The sequence below is a fragment of the Schistocerca serialis genome, chromosome 3 (assembly GCF_023864345.2).
Source record: "Schistocerca serialis cubense isolate TAMUIC-IGC-003099 chromosome 3, iqSchSeri2.2, whole genome shotgun sequence".
In the NCBI taxonomy this organism is placed as follows: Eukaryota; Metazoa; Arthropoda; class Insecta; order Orthoptera; family Acrididae; genus Schistocerca; species Schistocerca serialis.
Genome location: NC_064640.1, coordinates 778,911,445 through 778,934,853, shown reverse-complemented (window position 1 = coordinate 778,934,853; position 23,409 = coordinate 778,911,445). Strand labels below are relative to the sequence as shown.

The window sequence follows — 23,409 nt, the reverse complement described above, 5'->3', positions numbered from 1 at the left end:
AGCTGTTAAGTTTGGAAGGTAGGAGACGAGATACTGGCAGAAGTAAAGCTGTGAGTACCGGGCGTGAGTCGTGCTTCGGTAGCTCAGTTGGTAGAGCACTTGCCCGCGAAAGGCAAAGGTCCCGAGTTCGAGTCTCGGTCGGGCACACAGTTTTAATTTGCCAGGAAGTTTCATATCAGCGCACACTCCGCTGCAGAGTGAAAATCTCATTCTGGAAACATCCCCCAGGCTGTGGCTAAGCCATGTCTCCGCAATATCCTTTCTTTCAGGAGTGCTAGTTCTGCAAGGTTCGCAGGAGAGCTTCTGTAAAGTTTGGAAGGTAGGAGACGAGGTACTGGCAGAAGTAAAGCTGTGAGTACCGGGCGTGAGTCGTGCTTCGGTAGCTCAGTTGGTAGAGCACTTGCCCGCCAAAGGCAAAGGTCCCGAGTTCGAGTCTCGGTCGTGCACACAGTTTTAATCTGCCAGGAAGTTTCATATCAGCGCACACTCCGCTGCAGAGTGAAAATCTCATTCTAGATATTTGTTGTGTACTGAGACAGCGCACAAGAAAAGTTTGCGGCAGTTGGTACCAGAAGTAGCGTGGACGTCCGTTCGCAGCAGGAACGTCGCTGCGCTCAAACCGATCACACTGACCGCGAGAAAGACGTCTCCGAAGCGGAAGCGCCACCAGGAAGAGAGACGGACGCTCAAGAAACAGCGCACCAGCAGAAGATTTCAGTTGCGAGCTGTAAGTCAATCTGAATCTTGCTAGGAAGTTCCTGCAGAACGTTCGTCAAGTAATCAAGTCGTCGAGTGAGACGAAAACTGTGGCCGATAGACAGACCGTGGTTAGTCTTCAGTAGAAGCAGAACAGTGACTAGAATTTGCGCGTATGGACCGCCTGCCAAGACGTCTAATTTAATGCTGTTAGTTTGAAACTGTTCTCCGAATAGTACATCAAGACAGAAGATTACCTTTCTTACATAGAACATTATGTAGTTTGTGTTCATGGAACCGTAGTCAACGCAGGACAGATAGGCTAAACCTGCGTTCTACGATTGGTGTAACGAGCGTTACCGAAGTTGAATAACATATTTACTATTCCCTACTCTGCTTTACTTGTGTGTGTGCTGCCCTGGAACCGACGCATCCGTCCTCTCAGGACGCCTGTATTAATCTTTTTCAGCGGAAGCGAGATTTTCATCAAAGTGGACACCCCCAGTCCACAATAATATTTAGCATGATGCACGTTCACTCCTCAAATTAACAGAGAGAAACTTCTAATCTCAGTCAAAAACGTAGTGGTAGCAATCAGGTTTCGTTGTTAATTACATACCCTATAAATGTATCTTCTCGAACAGCTGGATTTCTGCTACTTTTTGCAGTAATCTCAGTGTATACCTGTCCTACAGCAAACGGTTTTGCAGCAATATTCTGCTTAGAGTAAACGGGTTAATTACCAGGAGCTAACTTGATCCTGTGGGTAAGTCAAATTTCCCGCTATGTTCTCATTTTCTGAGGTGCTTGTTTCACTCATTCGGTTTCGGCAGTCGTACCTGCGTGATAATGACTCCAAATGTTGGAACAGTACACCAGAATAGGTCCAACTGACGTTTAGTTAACGGTTTTCTTCACAAGTGCGCTGGGCTTCAACAGATGTGTTCCACTCGCCTTCCTTACATATGGTTTTGCGTATTTCTTCTATTCCAAACCGGATTCAGTATTTTCCCTAAGTATTTAACGCAGCGCTGTGCTCCAGAAATTTACCACTAATCTTGTAATGGGCGAGGTTCTTTCTCTCTATTATATCTATTACCTTCCATTTATTTATACTTTTCGCAACACAATTACAGACTCACTTTCTAGAAACGCCGCAATTGTCTGCCATTGCAAAGGCATGAGTTTGAAATTTCGCTCAAAGGTGCCTAAAACCCTCCTCTGTAATGGTGCAAAAGCGTAGCACCCTGCGACGTCATCCCGAGGCTAGACGACGCTTGAAACAGCACGGTGTCGACACATAAGAAAAGAAAGGCCACACCTCAGAAGGTCATATGATGTGAGTTACGTCTGCCACAGACGGCCCCTGCCAGGCAGATTACTCTCAAGACACCCCTGTGTACCATAGAACATACACAAGCACTTGCAGGCGCAACCAAGAGGAAAACAATTCTTCAAAACAGACAGAACTCGATAGAGACTAATGCGAACCTTTTTCTGCAGAGGTCGCCTCACAGATACAGGGAATGTTGGAGTACTCCGCCGGCTTTATAAGGCCAGCGCAGCAGCAGTACAGCCACTTCCTCGCCGAGTTAGGACCAGTTCCGACGGACGTCACCGACGCTCTTGATGAATGGTCGTCTACAAGTCATTTGTTTTAGTGTGTATATAGTGATTGTTCGAGAAGTGTAGTTTAGTTTTAATAAACGACATTATACTGAGTGTTCTACAATGCTGAGTATTCAACAATGTGTAAGGCGAATGGTGTCACATTGGCACCAAATTTCATCGCAATTTTGTCCAGTGCCACCGTTGACCTGTCACACGATGGTACGCTCGTCACACCACTTCTTAGCCACATGTCACCCTCTTCGGTAGAGATCAAAGCCGCGACGTCCAGCGTTGAAATCACGCTGTTTTCTTATGGATGTCCTAGGAAACCATGTCAGAATAGGCACGAAAAGGCTTCAGGAGGTGGCATGAAGGGCGACAATGAAATTGTCCCTTTTCTTGAGGCATTGATTCTCACACTTTTCACGGTTCAAAACAACGATTCGCGTTGTGATGAACAGCAGGACGACTTTTTGGACAACCTCTGACACTGCTGATACCCTTGAACGTTACATACGTTCTCTGAGAACATTGTGGGACTGCATTCCCACTGAACGTGATCGCACGCATTAGGATTGCAACGCGACCCAATTTTTTCTCTGATGTACAGTGTGGAACCATTAGGGGTCGGTCAGAACCAATCGACCAAACGCGATTCAAAGCAGCAAAAGGTGCTTATGCATTTTTAGTCGTCCTGCTTCGCGCCCTACAGTGTTGTGATCACGGATGGGTTGGATGTGGGTGCGACATTGATGCACGTCAAACGGTCCCTCTAAGACCCCTCATTCCGTCAAAAGCCTCGCTGACACCCATCCACATATACTGATAAGAAAAGAACTCAACACGTCGCTCTGAACGGAACTAAATCGACAGATGTGAGGGTAATATCCGGAGTACCACAGGGAAGTGTGACAGGAGCGTTGTTGCTTACAATATATATAAATGATCTAGTAGAAAGCGTCGGATGCTCTTTAAGGCTATTCACAGATGATGCAGTTATCTATACCAAAGTAGCAACGCCAGAAGGTGGTAAGAATTTGCAGAACGAGCTGCAAAGAATTGGTGAATAGTGCAGGCTCTGGCAGTTTACCCTAAACGTAAATAAGTGTAACATATTGCGCATACATAGGAATAGAAATCCACCACTGTACAACAACACTATTGATGACAAACAGCTGGAGACAGTGTTTGCCGTAAAATATCTAGGCGTAACTATCCAGAGAGACCTTAAGTGGGATGACCACATAAAACAGATAGTGAGAAAAGCAGACACCATGCTCAGACTCGTCGGAAGAATCTTAAGGACATGTAACTCATCCACGTAAGAAGTGGCTTATAAGGCGCTTGTTCGCCAGATTCTTGAGTGTTGTTTATCTACCTGTGACCTCTATCAGGTAGGACTTATAGAGGAGATAGAGAAGATCCAACGAAGAGCGACGCGTTTCGTCACGGGATCGCTTAGCTAGCGAGAGAGCGTTACGGAGATGCTAAACAAACTCCACTGCCAGACATTACAAGAGAGGCGTTGTGCAGGAGAGATATACGATTGAAATTTCGGGACAGCACTTTTCAGGAGGAGTCGGATAACATATTACTTCCCCTACATACATCTCGCCTATTGACCACGAGGAGATATTTCGAGAAATTACAGCCAACACAGAGGCTTACCGACAATCATTCTTCCCACGCACTATTTGCAAGTGGAACCGGGTTGAAGGGATCAGATAGTGGTACCGAAGTACCCTCCGCCACGTGAGATAATTTTAAAAATCTGCTTTTACAAAGAAAATTTGCGAAGTAACCCTACACGTCTGCAGGTGCGCAACCACTTGACACCCATCCGATGGCTAGGACTACTTCGCAGATGTGCTCTATAAAGGCACATTTTAAAATTCCCTATGAATGTGGACGGGTGGCACCGAGGCTGTTATCGAAATGAGGATCTTAGAGCACCTGTCTGTGGTCACACCACAGGAGAGCATGAAACAGGAAGGCTAAATACCCTAAGCACCTTTGCTGCTTCGGATCGTGTTCAGATTTCGTCGAATGGTTTTGAAAGGTCCTTAGTGGTCCCACATTGTACAACAGAGCAGAAGTTGCGGCCGCATTTCACTCCAAAGAGGTGCGATCACGTTCAGTGGGGCTGCAGGGCCACAAAGTCCTTAGCGACTGGTTGGCGCGTCAGTATGGAGTGATAAGTGTCAAAGATTGTCAAGAACGTCGTCCTGTTACGTACTGCCGTCTTCGACCGCGAAATGTGTCAGAATCGACGCCTCAAGGGAAAGTGTAGTTTCATTGACTCCCCTGAGGCCTTTTCGTATCGATACTGAGCGGTGGTGTATCTCAAATGTTTTCCTCGTCCACTAATAAAGAAATCGTACGATTTCAGCGCCGATAATCGAGTTTCTGGCCTCTATCGCAGAGGCGTCAAAATAAGGGGGTGACATGTGGATAAGATGGGATGTGACCACCTTCCCATCGTGACATGCCCACGGCGGCGTTGGACAGAATTGTATGTAATTTAGCGTCAATATGACATCATTAACACACGGTAAACAGCACACGAACTTCTGACCTGTGGCCTTAATTTAGCATATGTCGACACCTTGCTGTTTGCAGAGGCGTCGATCCCGGGGTTGACGTCGTTGGGCACCACGTTTGTACTCCATTACAAAAAAATGACTCTGAGCACTATGGGACTTAACTTTTGAGGTCATCAGTCCCATAGAACTTAGAACTACCTAAACCTAACTAACCTAAGGACATCACACACGCCCATGCCCGAGGAAGGATTCGAACCTGCGACCGTAGCGGTTGCGCGGTTCCAGACTGTAGCGCCTAGCACCGCTCGGCCACTCTGGCCGGCGTACTCCATTACAGAAGAAGGTTTTAGGCACCTTTGAGCCATATTACAAAGTTATGCGTTGCAATGGGGCACAGTTACTGCGCTTCGAGAAACTGATCCTTTAACTGTACTGCGCAGAGTGTTTCTACAGCGCTGTCTTCATTACACCACTACAGATATTGCCTTTGTAACTTCTAGCCGATGTCAGATTTGATTGATTTACAGCTTCGCACCTACATGCTCATCTCAGTGCAAAGTTAGGTATTCACATTGTGTATGCAAGTTAATATTGTTGTGATATAGTAAAACCATTTCTAAGAGCAGTACCGAGAGATTTTTACCTCACCTGCTGCTACTCGCTTCCTACATTCGGCCTACCCTTCAGTTTACAGGAGCAGACCCACGCGCCGCCTACCAGGCGGGATACAAAACTAGCATAGCATTAAATGTTTCCTTATATGAAATGTTTAAAAAACCCTCTTCGTTACGCCTGGATATACTGTACAATAAGTTGTAAATCTTCGGTTCACGCCAGTGTTTATTGTTTCACTGGAACGAAGATAATGTTGACATGTGACTCACTTCACTGCTTGTGTTAACATGTGACTAATTTCATTGCTCTACTAACATCAGTCATGTAGCATCAACCATCTCATCTCAATGTTAATGTTCGTAGGCTTATAAATAACAGATTCTGTGTCGGATGGATAAGGAGAGGTGAACAACTTGCTTGGTCTTCACGCTCTCCGGCCCTAAGCCCAAAAGACTTTTATTTCTGGACGCGTTTGAAAGCTGTTGTTTACGGAACCCCGGTACAAGACGTACGGAGTCTTCGTGAGCGTGTCGTGGAAGGCTGTGAAGAAAAACACAACTCTGCAGGTATATTTCAGTGTCAATGCGACGGCGGGTTCATGCATTTATCCTTGCTAACGGAGGTTTTCGGAACATTTCATTTAGAAAAGTGTTTCATACCGAACTGATACGTTCTATTTCTATGTTTCTCATGGTTACTATGCTTATGAAGATAAGTAGAAAATGAGCTCTAACGATATTCGGACCCGTGTCCAAATAACATACAATGAAAGAAAACAAAACCAAACACCAAGAAGGAGTTATGTTAGATAAACGAAATTTGGTAGGGTTGTTTCTACATCTGAAAAATGACGTCTATTCAGATTTCGCACTAGTCGCTTAAGAGTGGCGCTAGTAGCTCCTTTGTAAATATACAAATCGGGTTTGGCTTAAATACGCGCTGTAACAGTTGTGAGCGTTAGTTTCTTTGAGATTAGTCGTAGAAGATTGATGTTGGTCTGACATGCCTTTAAGACGACGAAGGTGCCATTACCAACAGCTCACTTAGTTTGAAAATGGTCGTGTAATAGGGCTACGAGATGCTGGACGTTCCTTCTACGATATTGTAGGAAGACTTCGCAGGAATGTAGCCAGCGTACATGACGGTTGGCAGCGGTGGTCACGGGAATGTACGGAAGCAGGAAGACGTGTTTGGCGTACGACTGTTGCAAGTCTACTGCGTCAGCAGCAGCAATTTGAACAACAGATGCACCACATCGACACATCGAACTGTTACCAATCGGATACTTCAAGGACAGCTCCGAGCCAGACGACCCGTAGAATGCACTCAATTGACCTCAAACCACCGCAGTTTTGTATTTCATTTGTGTCAAGTGAGAGCTCACTGAAGATCTAAAAGGAGATCTGTTGTGTTTCCAGATGAAACCCGGTTTTGCCTCGGTGGCAGTGATGGTGGTGTGTTGGTTCGGAAGAGGCCGGATGAGATCCTGGGGCCATCCTGTCTGTGGTCTAGACACACTAGAGCTACACCGGGAGTTATGGTCTGGGGTGCGATTTCGTATGATAGCGTGAGTGCTGTCGTGGTTATCCCATGCACCCTGAATGCAAATTTGTACTTCAGTCTGGTGATTCGACCTGTTGTGCTGCCATTATGAATATTATTTGAGAGATGGGAGAGATTTCCAACAGGATAACGCTCGCCCACATACCGTTATTGTAGCGTAACGTGGTCTACAAAGGGTTGACGTGTTGCCTTAGCCTGCTCGATCACCAGATCTGTTTACAGTATTGCACGTATGGGAAATAATCACTTCAGCGTCATCCAAAACCAACATTTACCACCCCTGTAAAGACCAAACAAATGCCACAGGCATGGAGCTCCGTTCCACGAGCAAACATCGGGCACCTTTACGACACAATGCATGTACATTAGCATGCTTGCATTCCATATCCTGGCGGTTACACTGATTATCAATATACCGTCATTTCACATTTGCAATCGATTTTCTCAGGCCTAAATTTGACGTGTGAACTTGCAATGTTAATCACTTGAATACGTTACCTAGAAAAATGTATTCCCCAAATTTCATTACTCTACGTTAATTATTTCTTGATGTTGAGATTTTTTTCCGTCAGTGCATTTTCTTCCTCTACGTGTGAGGAATGTTTCATGGAAGTTTGGCCATACATTTGTGTCACACCCATTATACTGTGAATATTAGCAGTTGCTTTTATTGGGAAAATTATAAGACCAAATACTTGTGTATGGGACAATCTCTGTGTTACTTTTGTCTCTTTTGAACATTCGGTGTGCAGTATAGCGTACTGAGTGCTATGAATCAAAACTCAATTGTGCCAGCTACACACTGCGTGGCTCAGAGAAAAAGCGAAACATGAAGTTGACTTTGGCAGCCCTGCAGTGGTAGCAGAAGTATGAAAATCGTTTGGAACTGTGTATCTGTAGCGGACATTTAGTTACCAAGGAGCAGTGGAGCGATTCACGACCGTCGGTTGTTGTAAGTGCGTTTTACCGACATGGTAACCGTTCGACGAGACTTTCGGAGTGACTCTCAGACCTTCAGGGTCGACTTCCATCGCTACACGCTATCAACGTTGGTCTGGTATTGTGGAGAGACTGGCTAAGATTTGAAGCAAAATCCTAGTGAGCTGAATGGTCTGTACGTACCTCACATTGATGCCATGTGAGCTGCCATCGAAAGGAGTCCTCGTCGTCTGGTGGAGAAATGTGCCTCATCATTGGACCTCGGACTTCGAAGCATTCAATGAATGATCCACCAGCTTCAGTTTCATCCATAGAAACTACTGGTTGTGCAACAACTGAACCCTAAAGACTATCCTACGCCTGAAAATCTGTGAACTACAGCTGGTTAACGTCGGTGACGATACAAACTTAATTCAAAATCTTCGGATGTCCGATGAGGCCCATCTTCACTTAAATGGTTACACGAATAAGCAGAAATTCCGTACTATGCTCAACCTGCTCGACCTCACAAGCGTCGATTAAACAGTTCCAAAGTTACAGAGTGGTGTGAACTTTTCTGTAATGGAATGATAGAACCTTTTCTTTTAATTCCGAGTTTTGTATAACATATTTTGAGTTTCAAATAATTTTTTGTAACATTCATTCATTTCTTCCTAGTTATTTCAAATTTTCCGTTTCTCTGCGCCACTCCTTGTGGTATCACGTATCGATACCACCCCACAGATGTCCTAAACTTGGCAATGAAATAGCAAGTTTCTATTTCTTTTTTCCTTTTTGCAAGATGAACAAGGCGCTGCTGTCATGGTAACATCTGAACGTTTCTTCAATATGATAGAGACGTTTCTGACTCAAAGACTATATACATTTCCAAATACTGACGTACAACACACGTAATTTCAACATTGTGCAGTCACTTCGCACACGGCCAGATAGTCTAAGAATGCTTGCGTCACTTGACAGTCCCAGTCTCCAGACCTTTCAGTCTGTGACTTCTATTCATGGGGATTTCTGAGGAGCGTCATGTACTGGACTATACCAAGAACTCTAGCTCAGCTATAGACGCCGATTGAGGAGGGAATCGTCAACATACCAGGTGACAAGTTGCGCCATGCTATGCCAAACTCATAGCAATGGCTTACTGAATGCGTGCATTTAAATGGGCCTAACGTAATTTTTTTAAAAACAGTTTGCATAATGCAATTTCGAGTTTTGTATAACATATTTTGATCTTCAAATGAGCTTTTGTAACGTTCCTCCATTTTTTCCTAATTATTCCAAATTTTCCAGTTTTTCTGCGCCACTCCTTGTTGTATCACGTATCGATAGTACCCCACAGACGTCATAAACTTGGCAATGGAACTGAAAGTTTCTATCAGATGACGTTAGCGGTCGTGCAGGATCCGACGGACCCAATGGTGTACGCGTGCTGAGCCACTTCTCCAGTGGCTCTGGCTTATGAGCGCCCTTCGCCGCCGCAATAGAGGACGGCCTGCGGCAGCCACACAGCCCAGTTGTGCTCGGAGCCACTTCCCTAAGTGGCGCTATGCAGACGCTACCTAGTCACGGCTCTGACACCGTCGTTCATGCTTTAGTTCAGAGAGCCTCATCCTTGTTGCTATTGTATCAGTTGAACTCTATTTCTTGCTGCATTATTTGTAATGAGTCTTCGTATGCTTGGAGAAATGCAAGTCAATTAAATCTCCTGTTCACTAAGTTAACTTGTTCGCTAATCATTTCTGCTCCTGTCCAGCTTTCCTATAACGACAGTTATCACACCACTCTGTAACCCAACTCCCGTTAACATTGTGTACGAAATCGTACACAATACTCCCTGTTAGCGAAAATACAGTACTTTGCTTGTGAGCCGAAAATGTGATACAATATACAATATCTTTATGATGCTTAGGAAGACGAATCTAGTTCTTAGCATGTTTCATCCTTTTCCAACTTATCGTGTATCAATAAAGACAATTGTATTTCAAAAGACTGAATTTTCTCGGATCACTATTATTTCTTTGGGAGAAGCTTCTCTTCCTTCAAGAACATCATAACGCTCGAGGTAAGAATATACTTTAGGATACTAAAACAGACGTACGTATGCGATATTGCTGTGAAATTCTGTGCATCCGTTCTTCTGTCATGTTGTGAACAGAAGAACACGCAAACTTTTCCAGTAATTCGTATTATTCGCTGTATGAGATGGTTTGAGCAAAGAAATGATTTAATTATACAGAACTTTCTTTCTAAAATATGACAAGTTTACCTTCAGGACATGGTGTAAGACTCACACTGAATAGTCTTAATTGTTTCCAACTTCGAATTTCTTATTTCTGTAACTGTCACTTGTGAGTGTGTGTAACGCTCGAACTCAAATACCGTATTACGAACATAAGTGAATACATTTTTAGTTATGGAATACTGTATCTCCACTTTTTTTGGTCTGTCTTTCCGTTCATCTGATCAAAATGAGTTCTTATCTGATCGTTAACAGTATAAGGAATCAGATCTTCTTAGTGCTTTCTGATTGGTTTTCCACTCAAATCTGGCAGAAAACTGCTCTAGGCTTCACATATTGGCCTTCTTACAGATGCAAGAATTTCTATTAAGTTTTGTCTAAAATTACCATTCTTTTCTAACTTTGCTGCGATCTACCAGTCCTATAGAAAAATAAACACTCTCCTTATTTCTTAATGCATTTCGCGGCTTCGGGGAACATTATTCCTGTAATATTAAGATGATTTCCTTTTTCCTTGAAGGCAGTACAAAAAGAGTTTTTATAGCCACGAAGTATAAACTATTTCCTTAGAGTGAAGACTACTTGTTCGATGCAGTTATCTGATAATGTGTTCGATATTACAGTACAAGATTGTTTTGTATTTACCACCGAACGTATGCGAAATTTTTGCAATCGATGCGCCGAAAATTACAGTTAGTCCATGCTACTACCATATGCTCGTGGTATTAATAGCTTATCGAATATATATTATATTCGAAAAACTCTGTCAACGATATCTGTGAATGTGGTAGCCGACAGAAACATCGAAGTCCAACGACACTGGACATTCTTTTTAGCCTGTTCCTATGAGCAATGGACAAGAATAAGTATTTCCATCGACTGTACTTCTCATGAACAACTTTGGCGGTATCTTGTAATACTTTTCGCTGATTGAAAGTGAATTCTCAGTCGTGATGTACCAGTTATAGATCCCACAATAATATTTTCTGTATCAAGCTTTCATTGACCAGCGTCTGTCTACCAATGCATTTCCAAATTTCTTGGTAAAATTCATTCCTGGGACAGCGAACGATCTTTACTCACATCGAAGTTAACATTATGGCCAAACCACGATGGCATTTGCAGCTTCTTTAATTTATTAATACTCCCTTACCAGGACCGTGTATAGGTAAACGGGGTGGTACGTTTCTTCTTACTATAGCAGTTATGTTTCCTGTGTAGTTGTTATCATAGCAATTACGTTTCCAGAGTAATCAAATAGTCATTTTGAACTCTATATTTAAGCCAAAAGAAAAATTTATCTTCCCCAGGGATTTGGAAAAGTTCATTCTTGAAGAGTATCTGGAGAAGTCACCACATCCACTTCAGTTCTTTTACCGACACGGATTTTTATCCTGTTCAAATATCATTCTTAGCAGACTAATCATTATTTATATCGCAGTGGACAGGTACACCATTTCATTACTTTTACACAGAACATTTATCGAAGCCTCTGTTATCATCACAACAATTTCTCAGTCGAGCATATCACTGCAACTACAGTAAAATGAAACAAGTAATTAGCGCTCGAAATAAATAACTTTGGCCTCCGCAATATTTAGGTTCCTAAAATTTCGTCTGCAATGCAGTGGACATCCTCAAAGTCAACCGGTGACCTCCGAAATAACCTCTTCGGATGCAAATAGGAAACTACGATCATTAGGCTTGATTACAGCGCATCTATCTAGTGGCTCACGTTGACTATTACCATCGAACTGCCATGCATCGGCTTTGATGTCCGTACTTTTTCTAGTGCTTCTCATTTTTCTTTCACGTCGTAATTTCTGGAGATCAGAAATAAGATTTGTTTTACTCACGGTAACCAGATGGCTTCAGCTCTTACCCTGATATTTATCTTTATCTCTTGATTACCCTAGCTTAGATGGATACTTCTTGGCTTTAAGATAACTGTTAGAGCTCTCATTAAAATCTGTATGGAAGTATTCTAGCCATTTAGCTCAATCGTAATACATCCAGTTTGCTGAAAGCACTCTTGAATAAGAGAGGAAGGGGCGGTGTGGAGATGTGCGTAGCTCTCCGCATACACCTGGTTTTCGTAAGCTAGATGTGAAACGTGGTTGAAACAAATAGAGAGAAAATCCGGCCACCTGGTCAACACTGTCTTCAAGAAGGCGTTTATAAGTCTGCAAATCCTGTCCTCTGCGCAACAGGGTCTCTGAGTGTTTCATTGAGCAACATCGGGCTATATTACTCTTACATTTAAGTGCAGTCGATGACAGAATTTGCGAGACCCCTCACCTTATCGTTATGCTGAAATGCACAGATTTACTGCCTGTTAAAACAGCGTAACATGCAACGATACGAAGTTCTATCACCGTATTATCTATAGACTCGTAGTTGAAAAACCATCCGAACACTGTCAGACTCTTTCAGATAATGAGGGGGACTACACCGTTCACAATTTTTTTATTTCATATCTTTATCTGTTGTGTTCAGTCTAGTAACGAAATAATGCTATTTAGTATGGGCTGCACTGATACAAATGAATTGTAACTAACAAAACAAGTCTTTTTCAATAAAAAAGTCTCCCAATTTTTCATGAATTAGGAGGATTATACGCACTTTCGGCTTCGAAACGGTCTGTCTCTAAGTTCTGTCCACAGTCATACTGATTGTCGATCTGCCTGATAGTGGCAGAAGAAGTAAAAATATTGTCTCTGTGGAGATTATAACCAAAAATTAACACACTATTCGGCTTGAAAGGCGAACACTTTACCGCTAAGATAGTATAGAACTGCGTCAGAGAGCACTGCCTTGTTGTCCCAAGGATGGCCACGACTGAGACTTCGCAATGTGAACGGCGAAGTAAGCTACAGGTTCTCTTGCAGCGAGCTTCCTGGAAGCCAAACCATAAATTTACTACCTCTGTGTCATCTCTTAAGTGAGAATAGTTCAGAAAATATGATGTAAATGACAACAAAATATTGAGTGAATTTAACGGGATCTTTCTGAAGCGACACAGGATGTAAATCGATGGTCACAGATTTGCCAAACGTGTCCTACAATGTTGGAAATTTTCCATTAGGTTAACGACAGGTAGGCTACGTTAGCTCGGGCAATGTGAATCTTAAGCTGGTGAAGCCCGCACTTCATAGATGCGATGTTGCTAGCTGCCACTGCATTGAGTGGGAGGAGAAGTACCCAGTATAGACCAATGAGTTTGATTCGCATTTCTGTAACCATGATTTGAGTGTAAAGCGTAGTTACGCAAAATATTCAGATGCTCCTGATGTAACTCGAACATCGTAAATAAAGAACAGGGAACAGTATTTCTGCGGTTCTACTTTTCGATGGTGTCGTAGGTATATTTCTTTTTCAGCCTTAAGTGAATTGCAAACTAAAGATCTTATTCACTGGAAGCGATTAGCTTTTTAGCACCACCAGATGCTATTAACAATATCAGTAAGTAACATTCATATTAATATTATATACTTTAAAACAGTTTTTCGTATGAATGCTTGCACTGGTTCCAATTCTAATAAATAATAACACAAATGAGATGACAACATCGCACTTTTTATGGATGTTCGCGTTTTGTAATCAAATTTCATATGCTGCGAAAAACATATACTCATAGTTACGAATCACAAAAGTAAATCACGCAAGCGAATTTTTCACAATGACCGACAAATGGGACCCAATAGCCCCGAAGATAATTCAACAAGAGAATCCTTCCTGTGCAAGTTCGACTCCAACTTCTGATAACATGAAAGGCGGAGCAGTAGTGATAATAGTGTGAGCGAAGGAACAAAAAATTCGAACAGTGAAGTGTCAAATACAGGATGGGTGTACTTAAACTTCCACTACTTCAGAGGTCAATGATCAATGGACAATGAAGCTTTGTGGAGATATTTGTAGGAACACGCGGAAGGGAAATAGCGAATGAACCACTTTAAGAAACACATTTTAATTTCCACATGCGAGGGTAACATACGGTGATTTTATACCATGTTTGCGTTCCAGGTTACAAACGTTGCACAATCTGACAACCATCTGAACCCAAGACAGCCTGGAACTGCACTAGAGATTGCTTTACTGCTACTCGAAACATCTCAAGTGCGACTGTTATCTACGTCCCTCGCTATGCTCATCTTCACTTCCAACGTTTGTTACCATCCTTTTGATAAATACCGTGCTTCAGGCCACCCCACAGCCAAACATGAGTTCAAATCTGGTGATCTAGGTGGCCCCACTGTTTGGAACGATCGGCCAAATGATTCGGTTCTCTCCAAATGTGTTACGGAGAAACCAAATGGTCTCACGAGCAGTATGAGGTTGAGCTCCAACATGCATCAAAAGCACTTTTCTGCCATTCAGTAGGTATCACATGTTCGCGAAGCACTCAGAGCGCATCTGAGTGACATTTGCTGTTCACACTGCACGTCCTTCGTCCTTGGGGATCAGAAATTTCTTCCCGGTACTGGCGTCTAACGGCAAGTCTTGATACTAACACTGCTAACAACGCGAATACTGCTGCACACAGTCCGCACTTCATACCTATAACAGTGGGCACCCCAATATAGCAAAAATTTTTCTGTTTACAAAGGCTCAAGTAGGGAAAGGGGAATTTTTACCACTCTGTACGCCATTCTTAAGCAAAACCATGGTTCATTCCATAAAAACCAGAGAGACATAAAATGTCGTCTAACAGTAATGATTACAATATAACAGCTGGTGATGCTTCGTGAATAACAGCGATAAGCCCCTAATGAAAGAGCTTTTCGGTTTTGAGACAGTTTAAGACAGAGAGCAGACAAAGTAAAAAGAAGAGGTTTCTCTAGGTAAGCGTGGGACGGAGTTACTGTACAGTATCTCGCAGTTTGCTCGTAGCATATTTCTCCTTTGTTTCATATTGACAACACCTATAATCTGCCACAACGCTCATATGTTATTTATAGAGATGTAATTGTTAAAACGGAATGCTTTAAAATATTACAGCACTTATGGCCCGATCTGACTCAGTGGCTAACATTAATTGTAATTTCATCTCAGATTGCAGACTATTCAAAATGTTCAAATGTATGAGAAATCTTATAGGACTTATCTGCTAAGGTCATCAGTCCCTAAGCTTACACACTACTTAACCTAAATTATCCTAAGAACAAACACACACACACACACCCATGCCCGAGGGAGGATTCGAACCTCCGCCGGGACCAGCCGCGCAGTCCATGACTGCAGCGCCTTAGACTGCTCGACTAATCCTGCGCGGCTGCAGACTATTGTAATGGCGTAATAATGCCTTCAATATACTCATTGTGCACAACAACTTGTCTCCTGAGACAGTTACACATCGACTCTTGTTTTACGAAAAAGTTGAGGGTTACATAAATACGGTAATATCAGGAGGACAAATAGGCGTAGAGACTAGACACCCCACTCCTTTCATCACTGTGGAATAACTTTAAGAAGTTTAAGTAGTGATAAGGCAACGAATTTAGGAGAATGAAATAAATTAAACATTTCGAGATGATACCAAAATTATTTCTTCCGTAAGTATTTCCGTTTTGAAATCGTCCCTATACATCTAACGAACGCAAAATACGTGAAACTGAAGATCTCTTGGAGTCGTTTTAACACTTCGGTAACTTCAGGTCACAGCTCAGCAATGATGTAGTTTCAGGAAGAGAGTCTAAAGGACGGCCGGCCGTGGTAGCCGAACGATTCTAGGCGCTACGGTCTGGAACCGCGCAACCGCCACGGTCGCAGGTTCGAATCCTGCCTCGGGCATGGATGTGTGTGATGTCCTTAGGTTAGTTAGGTTTAAGTAGTTCTAAGTTATATGGGACTGATGACCTTAAAAGCTAAGTCCCATAGTGCTCAGAGCCATTTGGACCATTTTTTTTTTCAAAAGGAGGGATTAAAACAACTCCATAAATTGCAGGAAATGAAACATTAGCTTGCACGGAATCATTACTGTTTGACCTGGTGATTAATTTCGATAGTGTCTTAGTTTCTCAAACACACATGGCCCAGCTATGTTCCCGGTACTGAAATGCTCTAAGAACTCAATGCTCCCAGCTTGGGCATGGAGTTACATAAGCAATTTTCTGAAACTGTGTTCTACAAGGATGAACAGCAACGGGTCTCTCTCTGATATAATCGCAACTTCGCTTGGTGGTGGAACGGCGTAGTTAAATGGACATTTATTTCGTTTTAGACAGACAGACGATGACACAACGGGAGGCGATGTTCATATGTGTCCGTTGATCCTCTACCTTGGTACCGGTGTCTCATCACAAATTTTTCCTTGGTGACTTGATACCACGCGGTGGTGGGCAGGAAGTGTTGGTGTACCATTTTCGACGCTTGTGTCCAACGGGTAGTTGGGTACTTGGTTTCTACCAGTGGTACACGGAACAACCACCAGTGGGGTAGTGTAAAAATATTTTACCTTCAGTGGGCATGTTACGTGGAGGTCAGGAATCACGTACCTGTATTCGAGAATTAATGTCGATATGTGTGGGAATTGTTTCGTGACTTGGGCCACCGACATTGGCGAGATGCGGGAGACCGGCATCAAAACCTCCAATAAACGACCTGTGACAGAGACATGTTGAATGGTCCATCGTTTCCACATACTGTCCATATAGAGGGCAGCTATCCGCCCCTGAACGTTAACAAGTGTCAGCCCTCCATCATGTGGGGGGATGGTGAAAGTATTGTAACGTACTTTAAGTATGTGTCCTGTGGGCCAGTAGTAACAGGAGGCTACTTGAAGTCTGCGACCTATCACCTCTGTTAAGAGGACGATCTGTGCCACGTGACTGAGTTTTGACGCCATTTGGACGTTCAGGTATACCACTGCATCGCTCGATCCAGTGTAGTACTCTGTGAACATTATCAGTGGCACGAACCAGTTGTAGGACGACATTGGCGCACACCCTATAGCGCAAGGTGATATCTCGCAGGGTGATGCCAGATAACCAGCGGTTGAGACCACCGAGGAGTGGCTCAAGTGCGACTGCATAAAGGTAAGTAGAAAAGGGGCAACCCTATCGTAGAGACCTCTTAATGGGTATTGGGCTTACTGTCCGTCCGTCGACACATGACTGCTGCCGAAAGGCGCCGCAGTGTGCCGTTGAGGCTCGAGGAAATTCAAAATGGTCCATCACTTGAGGCCATTATGGTGCACGCTATTGAATGTTCGATTGAAATCGATCGAGACGATAGCCACTCTCAGATGTAACGCTCAGGTGACCGCTGTTATGCCATACAGTCGCCCGTGCCCATTTGTATCTTGGAATCACCCCCCTACGACATATGTTCTGGGACGAGAATCATCGGTAGTGTCGTCTTAATGCCCTAATGCGACATGCCAAAAGCCTGGCGAGGTTTTTACAGTCGGAATTCAACATCGAAGTGATCGATAGTCGTTGAACGCACTCCCACTGGGTTCTGTACTGGTGCAAGAAGTCCTTCGACAAATGCACGCATTACAGTGCAGTCTGGGGACATGGGTTCATGGAACACTGAACCCAGTATGGCATTATGAAATCATGGAAGTTCTGTTAAAAATCGATTGGTAACCCGTAGGGCCCTGGTGACTTATTCTATATCTGTATCTACATCCACATCCACATCTACAACTACATACATACTCCGAAAGCCAACATACGGTGTGTGGCGGGGGTATCCTGTACAACAATTAGTCGTTTCTTTTCCTGTTCAAATCACAGATAGAGCGAGGGAAAAAATACCGTCTATATGCCTCCGTATGGGCGCTAATTTCGCTTATATTACCTTTGGGCTGCCTACACGAAATGTATGTTGGCGGCAGTGGGATCGTTCTGCAGTCAGCTTCAGATGCCGATTCTCTAAACTTTCTCAGTAGTCTTCCTCGAAATGAATGTTTTCTTCCCTCCAGAGACGCCCACTTGAGCTCCTGAAGTATATCCGTAACACTTGCAGGGTGATCGAACCTACCGGAAACATATCTAGTAGCTCGCTTCTGGACTGTTTCGATGTCTTTTTTGCAATCCGACCTGGTGCGGATCCGAAACACTCTAACAGTATTCAAGAATATGTCGCACTACCGTCCTATATAGTATCTTCTTTACAGTTGAACTACACTTTCTTCAAATTCTCACAATAAACAGAAGTCGACCATTCGCCTTCCCTACTACAGTCCTCCACTCCCATGAACCATGGAGCTTGCCGTTGGTGGGGAGGCTTGCGTGCCTCTGCGATACAGATAGCCCTACCCTTCCCTACCATAGTCCTCCCCTCCCATGAACACATAGCCGTACCGTAGGTTCAGCCACAACGGAGGGGTATCTGTTGAGAGGCCAGACAAACGTGTGGTTCCTGAAGAGGGGCAGCAACCTCTTCAGTAGTTGCAGGGGCAACAGTCTGGATAATTGACTGATCTGGCCTTGTAACACTAACCAAAACGGCCTTGCTGTGCTGGTACTGCGAAAGGCTGAAGGCAAGGGGAAACTATAGCAGTAATTTTTCCCGAGGGCATGCAGCTTTACTGTATGGTTAAATGATGATGGCGTCCTCGTGGGTAAAATAACGGAGGTAAAATAGTCCCCCATTAGGATCTCTGGGCGGGGACTACTCAGGAGGACGTTGTTACCGGGAGAAAGAAAACTGGTGTACTACGGATCGGAACGCGGAATGTCAGATCCCTTAATCGGGCAGGTAGGTTCGACAATTTAAAAAGGGAAATTGATAGGTTAAAGTTAGATATAGTGGGAATTAGTGAAGTTCGGTGGCAGGAGAAACAAGACTTCTGGTCAGGTGAATACATGGTTATAAATACAATATCAAATAGGGGTAATGCAGGAGTAGGTTTAATAATAAATAGGAAAATAGGAATGCGGGTAAGCTACTACTACAAGCATTATTTTGGCCAAGATAGACACGAAGCCCACGCCTACCACAGCAGTAGAACTTTACATGCCAACTACCTACGCAGATGACGAAGAGTTTGATGAAATGTATGATGGGATGAAAGAAAGTATTCAGATAGTGAAGGGAGACGAAAATTTAATAGTCATGGGTGACTGGATTTCGGTAGCAGGAAAGGGAAGAGAAGGAAACGTAGTAGGTGAGTATGGAATGGGAGTAAGGAATGAAAGAGGAAGCAGCCTGGTAGAATTTTGCATAGAGCATATCTTAATCATGGCTAACACTTGGTTCAAGAATCATAAAAAAGTTTTAATATAATCCATTATGGCTTCGAGGTAGCAGTTGTCGTTATACTAGTTATCACTGTTACATTCAACCGCGATTTTTATACATATATTTTAACAACGCGTTTCAAGAGACAATGCTCTCATCATCAGGTTGTAAAGTCTATGTCATAAAATTAAACGGACTAAAAAGACAAAATACCATCACAAATAGTTGGGAAGTCCATAGAGTAAAACAGAATTAAAAGTATATTGGACTGTGGGTCCTCGTCTTACACTGAAGTTGTTGACACAAGTCGATGGCCGTCCCATAGCTACCAAATATGGTGTCGCACTGTGCCGGATCGGGAGCTATTGTGGACTGACGTGCCTAGGTGTTGTGGCGTGGTTACAGCCGTGTGCTTGACGGTAACGCTATGCTATTGGGCGCCTTATTTCCTTACTGCATTGGTCTGCCATCGTTAGCCTCTCGCAACTCCGTCAGTGACATGCTACAAGTTTAAAGTCGCATACCTACCCTAAAAATCAGCTGTTGCGAACCATACATATGAAACAGGCCATCCCCTTAATAGCATAGAAGACAACGTAGAAATATTGCATGTAGAAAAGAAAGGGAGGAAACTTGATTTACTAGAGGAATTCGAGATAGGTATCCATGAAAAGAAACAAAACAATATTCTAAATGCACAAGATAATTTTAAAGAAATGAGATTTTTTAGCGGGTTTTTAGAATTATTTTAGGGTATGTATGCGACTGTAAACTTGTAGCATATCACTGACGGAGTTGCGAGAGGCTAACGATGGCAGACCAATGCAATAAGGAAATAAGGCGCCCAATAGCATAGCGTTACCGTCAGGCACACGGCTGTAACCACGCCACAACACCTAGGCACGTCAGTCCACAACAGCTCCCGAGCCGGCACAGTGCGACACCATACTTGGTAGCTATGGGACGGCCATCAACTTGTTTCAACAACTTCAATGTAAGACGAGGACCCACAGTCCAATATACTTTTAATTCTGTTTTACTCTATGGACTTCCCAACTATTTGTGATGGTATTTTGTCTTTTTAGTCCGTTTAATTTCATGACATAGACTTTACAACCTGATGATGAGAGCATTGTCTCTTGAAACGCGTTGTTAAAATATATGTATAAGAATCGCGGTTGAATGTTAACAGTGATAACTAAACTCATAAAAGAAGGTTGTATACATGGAAGAAGCCTGGAGATACTGGAGGGTCTCACATAGATTATATAATTGTAAGACAGAGATTCAGGAACCAGATTTTACATTGTAAGACATTTCCAACGGCAGATGTGGACTCTGACCACAATCTACTGGTTATGAACTGTAGATTAAAACTGAAGAAACTGCAAAAAGGTGGGAATTTGAGGAGATGGGACTTGGATAAACTGAAAGAACCAGAGGTTGTAGAGAGCTTCAGGGAACGATTGACAAGAATGGTGGAAAGAAATACGATAGAAGAAGAATGGGTAGCTTTGAGAGATGAAATAGTGAAGGTAGCAGAGGATCAAGTAGGTAAAAAGACGAGGGCTAACAGAAATCCTTGGGTAACAGAAGAGATATTGAATTTAAATGATGAAACGAGAAAATATAAAAATGCAGTAAATGAAGCGGGCAAAAAGGAATACAAAAGTCTCAAAAATGAGATCGACAGGAAGTGAAAAATGGCTAAGGAGTGAGGGCCATAGAACAAATGTAAAGATGTAGAGTCGCATATCACTTGGGGTAAGATAGATATTCCCCAGAGGAAAATTAAAGAGACCTTTGAAGAAAAGAGAACCACTTGCATGAATATCAAGAAAAGAAGGGAAAGCAGAAAGGGGGAAGGAGTATATAGGAGGTCTATACAAGGTCGATGTTTTTGAGGTCAATATTATAGAAATGGAGAAGAATGTAGATGAAGATGAATAGGAAATATCATACTGCGTGAAGAGTTTGACAGAGCACTGAAAGACCTAAGTCGAAACAAGGCCCCGGGAGTAGGCAACATTCCATTAGAACCACTGACAGCCTTGGGAGAGCCAGGCCTAACAAAACTCTACCATCTAGTGCGCAAGATATATGAGACAGGCGAAATATCCTCGGACTTCATAAGAATATAATAATTCCAATCCGAAAGAAAGCAGGTGTTGACAGATATGAAAATTACCGAACTATCAGTTTAATAAGCCCCGGCTGCAAAATACTAACACTAATTCTTTACAGACGAATGGAAAAACTGGTAGTAACCGACCTCGAGGAAGATCAGTTTGGATTCCGTAGAAATGTTGGAACACGTGGGGCAATACTGACCCTACGACTTAACTTAGATAATAGATTAAGGAAAGGCAAACCGACTTTTCTCGCATTTGTAGACTTAGAGAAAGCTTTTGACAATGTTGACTGGAATACTCTCTTTCAAATTCTGAAGGTGGCAAGTGTAAAATACAGGAAGCGAAAGGCTATTTACAGTTTGTACAGAAACCAGATGGGAGTTATAAGAGTCGAGGGGCATGAAAGGGAAGCAGTGGTTGGGATGGGAGTGAGACAGGGTTGTAGCCTATCCCAGATGTTATTTAATCTGTATATTGAGCAAGCAATAAAGGAAATAAAAGAAAAAATCGGAGTAGGAATTAAAATCCATGGAGAATAAATAAAAACTTTGAGGTTTTCCGATGACATTGTAATTCTGTCAGGGACAGCAAAGGACTTGGAAGAGCAGCTGAACGAAATGGACAGTGTCTTGAAAGGAAGATATAAGATGAACATCAACAAAAGCAAAACGAGGATAATGGAATGTAGTCGAATTAAGTCGGGTGATGCTGCAGGAACTAGATTAGGAAATGAGACGCTTAAAGTAGTAAATGAGTTTTGCTCTTTGGGGAGCAAACTAACTTATGATGGTCGAAGTAGAGAGGATATAAAATGTAGACTGGCAATGGCAAGGAAAGCGTTTCTGAAGAAGAGAAATTTGTCAACATCGAGTATAGATTTAAGTGTCAGGAAGTCGTTTCTGAAAGTATTTGTATGCGGTGTAGCCATGTATGGAAGTGAAACGTGGACGATAAAGTTTAGACAAGAAGAGAACAGAAGCTTTCGAAATGTGGTGCTACAGAAGAATGCTGAAGATTAGATGGGTAGATCACATAACTAATGAGGAGGTATTGAATAGAACTGGATAGAAGAGAAAACTGTGGCACAACTTGATTAGAAGAAGGGATCGGTTGGTAGGGAATATTCAGAGGCATCAAGGGATCACCAATTTAGTATTGGAGGGCAGCGTGGGGGGTAAAAATCGTAGAGGTAGACCAAGAGATGAATACACTAAACAGATTCAGAAGGATGTAGGTCGCAGTAGGTACTGGGAGATAAAGAAGCTTGTGCAGGATAGAGTAACATGGAGAGCTGCATCAAACCAATCTCTGTACTGATGACCACAACAACAACAACCACAGTCCTCACATTCTCATTCTGTTTAATATTTCTCGAAGGTACGCTACCATATTTAAACGATGTGACTGTGTCAAGCAGGACACTACTAATGTTGTATTCGAAAATTACGTGTTTGTTTTTCCTGTTCGTCCACATTAACTTAAATTTTTGTATTTTAAAAGCCAGCTGCCATTCGTCACACCAACTAGAAATTTTGTCTAGGACATCTTTTATCAATCTACAGTCACTTATCTTCGACACATTCCTGTGCACCACAGCATCATCAGCGAACAACTGCAGTGTGCTGCACACCCTGTCTTCCAGATCATTTACGTAAATAGCAAATAGCAACGGCACTATCACATTCGTCGTGTCTTCGGTGAACACTCGCCGTCGAGGACAACATAATCGATTCTATTGCTTAAGAAACCTTCGAGTCACTCACATATCTGTGAACTTATTCCATATGCTCATACCTTCGTTAACACCCTGCAATGGGCAATGTGTAAAATGCTTTTTGAAAATCTATAAATATGGAACCTGCCTGTTGCCATTCATCCACAGTTC

General features: G+C 42.9%; 1 protein-coding gene across 1 annotated transcript in view; it reads right to left on the bottom strand.

Moving 5' to 3' along the window:
• The window catches only part of LOC126471224 (protein tipE), a 526,467-nt gene that overhangs the window by 38,962 nt on the left and 464,096 nt on the right, over positions 1–23,409 (bottom strand). The window lies entirely within an intron of this gene.